The sequence below is a fragment of the Neophocaena asiaeorientalis genome, unplaced genomic scaffold (assembly GCF_003031525.2).
Source record: "Neophocaena asiaeorientalis asiaeorientalis breed wild unplaced genomic scaffold, Neophocaena_asiaeorientalis_V1.1 scaffold55, whole genome shotgun sequence".
NCBI classification, from domain to species: Eukaryota; Metazoa; Chordata; class Mammalia; order Artiodactyla; family Phocoenidae; genus Neophocaena; species Neophocaena asiaeorientalis.
Window position 1 is genome coordinate 6,702,371 of NW_020175684.1, and position 11,380 is coordinate 6,713,750.

The following is an 11,380-nucleotide window of genomic DNA, read 5'->3' on the forward strand; positions in this document are numbered from 1 at the left end:
CCCCGTCCATGGAAAAGTTGTCTTCCATGAAACCGGTCCCCGGTGCCAAAAAAGTTGGGGACTGTTATTTTAAATCACTTATATGGGGCATTTCTTCCAGGTTTCCTTTGGCCAATCATCTTTCTCTGCCTGGTTCTGAGTCCATATTTGGTTTATCTCAGTATCCTCCCATGTGTGCGTGCACATCTCTTAGCCAAGATGGGTTCTAGCAAAGAGGCCTATGGGTAGGTTGACATCACTCCCTTTTTGACCTGCAAGGAGCTTTTGTGCACATGCATAGTCAGGAAGTTCTCCTTGACCCCGTGAATGAGAAATATGTGCTCTCTATCTTTTATCTGGGCAGGGCTCAGCCTCTCCTGTTATCTTCCTGTTATCTTCATCTTGGAGAATCTGTCCACAGGGGAAAAACTCCAGCTGCTCAGCCTGGGGCCCATGTGTCTCCTGCCTCACTTCTCACTGGCCAGGTCCAAATGGAAACCAGCAAGAGAGACACTACATGAATCTGCAGCATAGAGCAGGAGAAGAGCAGAGAATGGAAAAGAACCAGCCAGCACGTGACCTCACTCTAAACTACACCAAAAGCACTGGGCTGCATCAAGCTTTACTCAAAATTGCCAGCCCCTTTTCTTAAGACTGTACCTCTTCTCTCACCATCCATCCAACCATTACATTATCATCGGGAAAATTTAACTTTCCATTCTCTGCTTGCCTCAAGGCCTCCAGTGATTTCTGTACCACCAGAGACTGATTATTGAGTAGTTCTATGATGGGCCATCTTCCAGGTCCTTTTCTTCTACAGTAAAGAAATAGCTGCAACTTAGGAATTTCTAACTTCCTTGCTGCACTTTAGACTCTGGGAAAAGAGTAATAAAATGGGAAATAACTATTATGCCACTCATCCCCATCCCTTGGAAGGTATAAGGCTGCTAATAATTTTAGTTTTAAATATTTTTCTGGCATTATACTGTCTAGTGGAGCAAATTGAGCAGAAACATGAGAAGGAGATATCTGTGCAGATGTACTCTGAAGCTAACAATGGATGAGCCATTGTTTGGTATTTTTAGTTAAAAAAAAAAATAGGGACTTCCCTGGTGGCACAGTGGTTAAGAATCTGCCTGCCAATGCAGGGGACATGGGTTTGAGTTCTGGCCCAGGAGGATCCCACATGCTACAGAGCAACTAAGCTTGTGCACCACAACTACTGAGCCTGTGCTCTAGAGCCTGCGAGCCACTACTACTGAGCCCGTGTGCCACACTACTGAAGCCTGTGTGCCCGGAGCCCGTGCTCCACAACAACAGAAGCCAAAGCAATGAGAAGCCTGTGCACCACAAGGAAGAGTAGCCCCCGCTCGCCACAACTAGAGAAAGTCCACGTGCAGCAGTGAAGACCCAATGAAGCCAAAAATATATTAATCAATTTTAAAAAATAGATTAATGAAAAGTGAACATCCACTATACAGAATTTCAATGAACTGAATGAGCAAATCGTCCCTCGCATCAAAAGGCGCTTATTACTTGGTGTCCCTATTTCAACTGAGAAAGTTTAAAGAGTGGTAGTACATTACATGCTACCATGTGATTGATAGCTTCTTCTTTTTTTTTTTTTTTAATGGGAGTGTTCCTTTGGGCAATGCTAATTGCTAGAACCAAGAGAAGTCTATTTTCCACCTACATAATAGTTACTTGCCCATGGATGAATTCCTTTAGGTGGAGTTTAGGGACCCAGATTTTTTCTCTTTCATGGCTTTGCTATCCCTTAGGTCCCTTTGTCATCTGCATCTAAGCAATAAAAGGAAAAATAGCTCCTTTGTGGTTGGAAGCATACCTTCTTCCTAGAAGCACTGGCATGAAACTGGCACCATCTCTTCTACGCACATTCCATTGGCTGGAACTCAGTCACATGACCACATCTAACTTTAGAAACCAGGAAATGTCTGGCTGTGTGCCCAAGAATAGGAAATACATATTTGTGACTAGCTCTATCACTTGAGAGTCACGAAAATGAATATTTAAATATTAAAAATTGTCTAGACAACCATTTACACTTTTGATGCTTAAAGTTAATATTATTGCACAATTAAATATTACAAGATGGAGTAAGCCTTTATGCATGTCAATTTAAAATGTTCATCTTTAGTATAGACACTAATAATAATGTGCCTTTAAATTTCAAGGAAGCAATGGGGCAAAATATTCTATCACGTGTTACCTTACCATTTAAATTTCTATCACGTGTTACCTTACCATTTAAATTTCTCAAAGGAAAGGTAGGTATGAAGAAATATCTACAATTACTATAATAAATAGAGTAAAACATAAAGAACAATACTTTTATTTCTATCTAGAGAGAATAGGTTATTCTCTAAGTGCTTCAGAAAATTTGAATAAGATTTTCCCTGATTATTAATGAAATATCTTCAATCATTTAATTGGGAATAAACACATTCCTGTGAGAAAAAGAAAATATTGATATTGTCAAGTGCTCTAGAGTTAAATATTAGTAACTAATTAATTATTTTTTACACTTGCCCTGCTTCTTATTTAAATAGGAATCATCTGTAAGCCAACACAAAATTCATTTAAGTTATGGGTTTTCTTTTCAGTCATTTAATCAGTTTCTACACTGCTTTTCTAAGTTAAGCATTTCACTATTTGAAGATGATAGATGTCTTATTAACAAGATAACCAAAGACTTACAGTCTACCATTGTTAATGTATTTTTACTGTGTGCTCATTCAATCCACAAAACAACCCTACAGAATAGGTGTTATTACCCCCATTTTACAGTAAGAATGTTTAGACTCAGAGAGAGGGTTGTCTTAAGCAACTTGTCCAAGGTCTTATGGTTTGTAATGGTAGTTACACAACCAATGGTAATGTATGGTTTGTAATGGGACTCGAACCCAGGTCCCTGGTCAATCCTTACAGTGCATGTGACTACAGTTGCATTCCATTTGAAATGAGCTATTTCTGAAAATTCAGGGCACAGTAAGACTGTTTTCCACGGTTTAGTTTACCTGTTTAATTTTAAATGTATATTTCTTATCGTAATGTTCAAAAATTATGTTCATTATATATGTAGTCTGATTTCTAATAATACTATATGTTTTCCTAGCAGGGAAGCATTGTTTTTTTCTTTAAAGTGGTTGCTGACCTTTTTAATAATGAGTAAACAGTGCCATCTTCTGTCTATGTTCTCAACAGCAATTGAAATAAAATCTTGAAAGACTAGGTTAATCTAGCTCAATGACAGGAAGCAAGGAATCTGGAGACTTTACAATCTCGGCAATATGTATTACATCTTTGAACATGTGCAAAGAGGCTAATTGTTTGAAAGTCTTCTCAGGGCAGATTCACGTTAAAAACAGTTCCGTGTGATTAATTTTCTGAAGCTTATGAATATCCATTCAAACAATGGAAAGAAGAGGAAGAAGGCAGGAGGGAGACAAGTGGCAATGATAGAAACAGGGGGCAAGTGGTTGTAATGACTTGGGGTTAACTTAGTCAAGGGAATAAAATAAGCAATTATCTTATTTCCTCTACCATTTGTTTACACATTCCCCTCAATATCCACCTTTAGAGAAACATGCCTTGACCTTGGCAAGTGCCTTTTGTCTAAAAAGAAAAGGAAAAATAGAAATGAAATGATATGCAAAGCCCTTAAGATGAAATATCAGAAAAAAAGTATTCCTCTCTCTGCATGTGAAGCACAGTAATCAAAACTGGAACAGATGGAACAACTTACATAAATGTGAAAATCTTATAGGGTTGAACATTCAGCCAAGAAAATATGTTTTGTTTGCAAATCTATGCTATTTTGGAAAATGTTTTTAGGCGCACCATACTTACTAGATACAAAAGAAAACAAAACAAAACAAACAAAAAAAAGAAACAAGAAAAAACTCAGTTACATTTTTATTAAGGCTTATATTAGTTCATTTAAATAGTTATTCTCACAATGCTTTACTTTCATGAATCTAGACTAGGTTTAAGCTTTATAAGTAGTAATCACTTTCATAAATATTGATGAAGTTAATCATATGAACTGCACACAATACAATTGTCTTTTAAGGAATATGAAGAGATGGTGGGAACCCCAAGGGGAAGTAACTAATGTTGCTTAAGTTCTCTTAGTCAGGGAGCTCCAGACAGTGGCAAATCAAGGGCATGAATGAAATGTATCCTGAATCCATGTCTGAAAACTGGCTTTGTGAGGATGCTGCCCCCTACAATCATTTTGCATACTCAGAAGCAAAGCAGGGACAGCCACCATGTGCGGGTAAAATATGATGTGTAACTGGAAAGTTTTTCACTTTGCACCAGGGAAAACAGTTGCTTGATTTTGGGCAAATAATTCCAATCTATTTCTTTGTGTTCATCTGCTTTTTTCAGCCTTTTTACTAAAATAATGTAAAGTGAGTTTTCTTATTGTATATTGGGCTAATTTTCGTTCTATCGAATTGTTCCAAAGATTCTCCAAATCCCCAAACATCTCAACTTATTTTAGTTTAAATTTTATGTGATGTTGTAGAGTGTTCAATGCTGGATAGAGGTGGTTTGACTTGGGCTTTTACAGAATTAATAAGACAATATAATATGTCTCCAAGAAGGCTGGGTATCTAAGGGTAGAAAGGGTACCAGATTTCAAAAGAATTTTCCATCCATATCCGAGTACTCCGTGTGAAGACCCTTAACCTGCTACTAGTGTCTCGTAATATCTCATTCTATTCCATGTTAGCCAGAGGTATCATATTTTGATTTTATAATATTATACACACTTTAGAAAGCCTAGAATCCCATATTAATTTGTCAGTTAACACAAGAAACTTACCTGCCTGGATTGGCATATCTATTTCTAGAGATTCATTGATGTAAGTATTTCATTATTTCTGTTTGCAGGACAGTCATTATGCAACACCATAGATATGACATGTTGACATACGAAGTGATTACACTGACCTGAATATTCATTTTCCATGTTAAAAAACTATCATTCTCTCTACAATTATTTTTCTTTCAAATGATGTCATTCCCTGAGTATACCTAATGCAAATCATTATGGGAATATCAACTCCGTTGCCTCTCTGGTTATATATAGGTAAGCACTAGTCTTCTGGGCAAGAGTGAAGACAAGGGGATCAAGGTGAGCTATGAGGGCTGCACTGCCACCAGCGCTCCAAACTTCTTAGTCCAGATGCCCAGGAGAAGGAAATTCTACCATTTAGTAATTGATCATTACTCGCAGGCCATGGTGCTGGGAGATGGAAGAAACCAAGGGAATATGCAACAACATGATTGATAAATTACACCAACTTGAGTGTGAGCCACGGAGAGAAACATTCGGCTCTCAAACACACAGCAACCTTTCTATACATAAGTCAAGTTTTCTCTCTCATGAGTTCATCTTGTTCATGGCACTGGCCTGTCCAGACACTCCTCAGGACTTTCTCCAAATGGCAGCTCATTAAGTCACTTTGGCATGCCCTCTGCCTATTGCTTATTCTATTTACATTTATTTTTCTTGTTCACCATAATCACCTTAACGTGAGGGCCCCACCTCCAGAGAAACTGGGAGTACTATTGGCACAGCTCCAGTCTTTGGTGACTCTATAGCTTTGTTATGTTAATTTCCCTTGTGTTCTTAACTTTTCTCCCTCTGGTTGTCAAAAGAATGAGAATGAAAATTTTCCATAATTCTGCTTGTATTTTCCTCTCTCTCTCTCTCTATCTCAACCTCTCCCTCTTTCTCTTTTCCTTTTCTCTCTCCCCCTTGGTACATCTCTTTCTCTTCATTATATCAATAGCTGACATAATTTCTCCTAATTTTTCCAATTAACTAAACTCATTTCATTTCTACTTAACTCTGATGACTTTCCCTCTTCCTACAAAATATATTCACCCTCAGACACATACAGCCCATTTAAATGTTGACTCTATCACTTGTAGTGTTATGGATTTTTTTAAACTTCTAAAGTATTCTTCCTCACTGAAGTCTGTGAAAAGTTCAAGGTAATAACATAGGAACAAAAGAAGTATCGCTAATACCTAATAAGAAACAGCTGAATAGACAAATGTGTCAAAAGAGAGATAAGAGATATGGTGGATCATAAGTATACATAGTTTTGAACCTTTCTTATGTATCTTCACATTTTCCTTATTTATCTCACTTTGACTAGGTATTTAAGGACAAAGTTCCCTCACCTTCAAGCTGCCTTGCAGTCTTTCTCAGGCCAACAACCAGTGACTCATCTCAATCCAATTATTTACAGTTTTCTAAATGAGATGATGATTGCTTGCATATGCTAAAAACTCTATTAGGTGATGATATATACATGTAATCCTATCAACAGCCTGTGAAATATTAAAATTTTTCTTTATTAATAAATAAAGAGATACTCCAGTCCATTATAGTCCAGAGGTCAAGCTACTTTCCCACTTTCTTGCAAAGTAAATGTGGCATGTTTGAGATTCAAGACCATGTATATTAGCCTGACTTTCATATTCTTTGTGTAACTTAAAGTGATTTGAGGGAAACGTATTAATTTTCCTTTTCAATAAACTTTTTCTTTATTCTTTTTCTTCAATAAACATTACTAATCTAAGAACACTTGCAATCATTCTACATAAATCAATAGCTTACAGTTTCCATTAGTCCCTGCACTGACCAGGGTTTTAAAGTAATGAATTCAGAATTTATTTCAATTACATAGTCTTGATACAAATGTTGGTAGAAGCAACCCAGTGGCTCACAGAAAACGTAATAATAACCAGGTTTAACATTCACCTGTCTTTTTTTTCTGATTTATCGTAGAATACTTATATCCAATTAATTTGATGTATATAAAATTGAATTATTATCTCATGTATTTTTACAGCTAAGTTTGTATTTGTGTATGTATTAATTTATGAAGGCTGCCAGTCTGGGTGACTTAAACAACACAAATTTATTTTCTCACAATTCTGGAGGTTGAAAGTCCAAAACCAAGGTGCCAGAAATGCTGGTTTCTCCTGAGGAATCTTCTTGGCTTTCATATAACCACCCTTTTGCTGGATCTCTCTACACACATGCCCCTGGTGTCTCTTTGTGTGTCCAAATCTCCTCTTTTTGTAGTTATCAGTCAGATTGGATTAAGGTCCTTTCATATGATCTCATTTAACCTTAATTATCTCTTTTGAGGTTCTATTTCAAATACAGCCCCATCCTGAGGTAGTGGGATATTAATTGTGTGGAGACACAATTCAGCCCCTATCTATTTATATAATTGGAATATTATAGCATAGAGTATTAAATTTCTATTTATGCAAATAAAAAAATAAAGATGTCTCTGGAGTCCTTGAAAGAGTTCAAAGGAGATAAAACTTGGTTTGTATCTTAAACAGTCAGTCAGGTTTGGAGTAGACAATAGAAGATTGACCTGTCTCAGGTCAGGGAATATTTCAAGTACAAAAGTAACACAAATGGAATATGAGAGACACGGTTCCTATGACAATGAACAAAAGTGTTCAGAAGCCAGGAAGGCTGGAATGAGGATGGCAGGGAAAAGACCTTGGCAATTACATGTGCGTCAAGTGATAAACTTAATACTTTGGAGTTTTAGTCAAGGAGAAATGATCACTGGATTTAGTAAAATACTTCAGGAGAGTTTGGTAAACTAGAGAAATATAGCCCAAATGGTAAAGGGAATACTTGTAAGAAATAAGAATAATCACTTCAAAATAAAATAGGTTGAAACTAAGTGAAGAAAGTTGAACAATAGCAGCAGCAGCAACCATCAAAACCTATTGAGAAGGTGCCACCATCAGCTCCTTAGAATACTTAAGAATGTGATGTTCAGCAAAGGGTAGGGAGAGGTGGTGGAGAAAGCCTTCTGGTAAAGAGTGTCAGACCTCACACCTGTCAGAAATGCTGTTATCAAAAAGACAAGAAATAACACGTGTTGGCAAGGATGTGGAGAAAAAGGGACCCTCGTGAACTGGTGGGAATGCAAATTGCTGCAGCCACTATGGAAAACAAAATTAAGATTCCTCAAAAACTTAAAAATATAATTAGCATATGATCCAACAATTCCACTTCTGGGTATTTATCCAAAGGGGGGAAAAAAAAAAAACACTGATTCAAAAGGATATATGCATCCTCATGTTCACTGCAGCATTATTTACAAGAGCCAGGATACAGAAACAGTCTAATAGTATATGTACACAATGGGATTCTACTCAGTCGTAAAAAAGAATGAAACCTTGCCATGGATGGACCTTGAGGATATTATTCTAAGTGAAATAAGTTAGACAGAGAAAGATAAATACCATATGAGTTCACTTATATGTAGAATCTAAAAAACAAAATAACAACACAAAACAAAACTCATAGATCCAAAGAACAGACTGGTGGTTGCCAGAGGGGAGGGGAATAGGGGAGTGGGAAAAAATGAGTAAAGGGGATCAGGAAGTACAAGTTTCCAGTTGTAAAATAAAAAACATAATGGGGATGTAATGCACAGTATGGTGACTATAGTCAATGACATTGTAGTACATATTTGAAAGTTGCTAAGAGAGCAAATCTTAAAAGTTCTCACACAACAAAAAAAAATTTGTAACTTTTTATGGTTACAAATTGTAACTAGGGCTTCCCTGGTGGCGCAGTGGTTGAGAGTCCGCCTGCCGATGCAGGGGACACAGGTTCATGCCCCGGTCCGGGAAGATCCCACATGCCGTGGAGCGGCTGGGCCCGTGAGCCACGGCCACTGAGCCTGCACGTCCGGAGCCTGTTATCCGCAACGGGAGAGGCGGCAACAGTGAGAGGCCCGCGTACGGCAAAAAAAAAAAAAAAAGGAGGTCTTGGAGGCCCTCTGCAATCATTTTAATATCTAAAACAGCTAAAGGAATTTATTTATGTTAAGGCTATAAAGACTAATTAAGTTTCTTCACTTTTAGTTGGAAGTACATATTAGAAAATCTGGTTACCAAAAGCTGTGATCACCAATATATTCCTTGGATAAAAAAGGTAGTGTGGTATCTTTAAATATCTAATTGTTCACTCATAAAGATGTTGCTAGAAAAGATTTAGTGCCATGGTACAAACATATTACTGACAGGGAGGATATTTTCCTATTTGGAGGAAAGAATTAATGTTATGTATACTACTTCATATTTGGGGGTTTCTTTAATTTTTTTTTTAAAAATGGCAAATATATAAGAGATTTCCCCCACCAAATGAGAAAGGAAATCACATTTTCTTTTTTTCTAATTTTTACTGGAACAAATCCCATTTAGGCGACAGGGATATAGCTGATATTAGCAAAGAGCAATTAGAGTAGTGAAAGCAGTTCACAAATAATGACACATAAAGATGGATGCAGCATTGTAAGATTCAAAGGAATGTGAATTTTAGAAATGAGAATTAACAGTTGTCAGTTTTACGGGGATTTGTTATGACTATGAGAAAGTGTATTAAAGTTTTATGCTATAGAATCCAGGAAACAGTTTGTTAACTCAGCAGCTTGACTGTGTACAGCTTCAGTCTTAGAAAATAATCCTCATAGCAGTAGCAGATAAAAAAGATGCTGGTGGCCAGAAGCTATGTTATATAGCACAATGAAGAGTTTATGAGCATCTAAATAGAAAATTGGACAGAGCCAGTAGTGTGGAAGAGATGGATATACTTGACCCGATAAAGTAGTGTGATGGTTATGAATGATACTCCAAGATGTGGGCCAGAGAAATGATGGGAGACAACCTCTGTAATTTCTGAGATGGCTAAGCAGATAATGGGGCTGTTAATTTAGGAAAGTAGGAAAGAAACACCGTATAAAGGGCAAGTCAGATTGCAGGATTGAGAGGAAGAGGGAAAGAATGTAACATGAGTAAGAATTTGCACATTGTGAGTCTAAAATTCTAGCTCTAATCCAGATGGAAAAGTCTAGAAGACAGAATATGCATAGATTCGGTATTGCTATTTCCTTTTACACTCTGATAGGCTTGTGCTCAGCACTTTCTACACACTTTTTTTATTTTTCTCCTGATCTTGCTGGTGTAGCTTATTTGATAACTTCCTCAATTCTATACCTAATCTCTTGCTTCTCACTTCCAGGGAGTTAAAGGTAAGTACAAAAATACACTTTTAGGTGAGAAACTGACTGTCAAATTAAATCAATGACTTTGGCTTTTATTTTCCCATTGAAAAATACACTTTTATAAATGGAATAGTTTTGAGTATGTATTTATACTTTCGGATTTATCCTGCAATACTTAAACTAGAAAGGGAAAAAAAAAATAAGAAGAAAATGGAAAGGTCCGAGGCTATTAGTATCCTGTTGAAATAAAAATAAAACTTGGATGTTTTTCCCTACCTACAGCACATTTTTATGTCACAGGTGATGAGTACTTGAGTAGCTTTATTATTTAAAGTCTTTTTAGAAGGAAAGAGGGATATGGGTGGCTTTAGCCTGAGATAGTCACCTAAGAGGAGATAATTTTTAAAAAAGAGATATGATTATGTGAAACCAATAAAAGTGTTCATCCTCCTATCACGCTTTTTGTGCAAATATGTCCCACTCCCCGTGGGGACTGACTGAAATTAAACAGTGGTTTCCTGGGAACAAGGAGGATTTTATAAAGTAGGCAGAATCCCCTTTAAGGCTGCCTTGAGCTTTGCCTGAGGCTGTTAGAAAGAGACATTCAACAGAGAAGACCTGCAAAGCAAGCATGAAGTGCCCAGTGGAATCTGAGGCAATGATTAACTTATTTAAATAGCTCTAAAAAGGAAATTTCCAGTATCTTAGAAGAGAAAAACTATCTACTACCTTAAATACCTTTAATTAACTGCAAGTCTCAATGATACCCTTTCTTTTTTTTTTTACATCTTTATTGGAGTATAATTGCTTTACAATGGTGTGTTAGTTTCTGCTTTATAACAAAGTGAATCAGTTATACATATATATATATGTCCCCATAACTCTTCCCTCTTGCGTTTCCCTCCCTCCCACCCTCCATATCCCACCCCTCTAGGTGGACACAGACGACCGAGCTGATCTCCCTGTGCTATGAGGCTGCTTCCCACTAGCTATCTATTTTAAGTTTGGTAGTGTATATATGTGCATGCCACTCTCTTGCTTTGTCACAGCTTATCCTTCCCCCTCCCAATATACTCAAGTCCATTCTCTAGTAGGTCTGTGTCTTTATTCCTGTCTTACCCCAGGTTCTTCAAGACAATTTTTTTTTTATTTTAAATTCCATATATATGTGTTAGCATACGGTATTTGTCTTTCTCTTTCTGACTTACTTCACTCTCTATGACAGACTCTAGGTCCATCCACCTCATTACAAATAGCTCAATTTCGTTTCTTTTTATGGCTGAGTAATATTCCATTGTATATATGTGCCA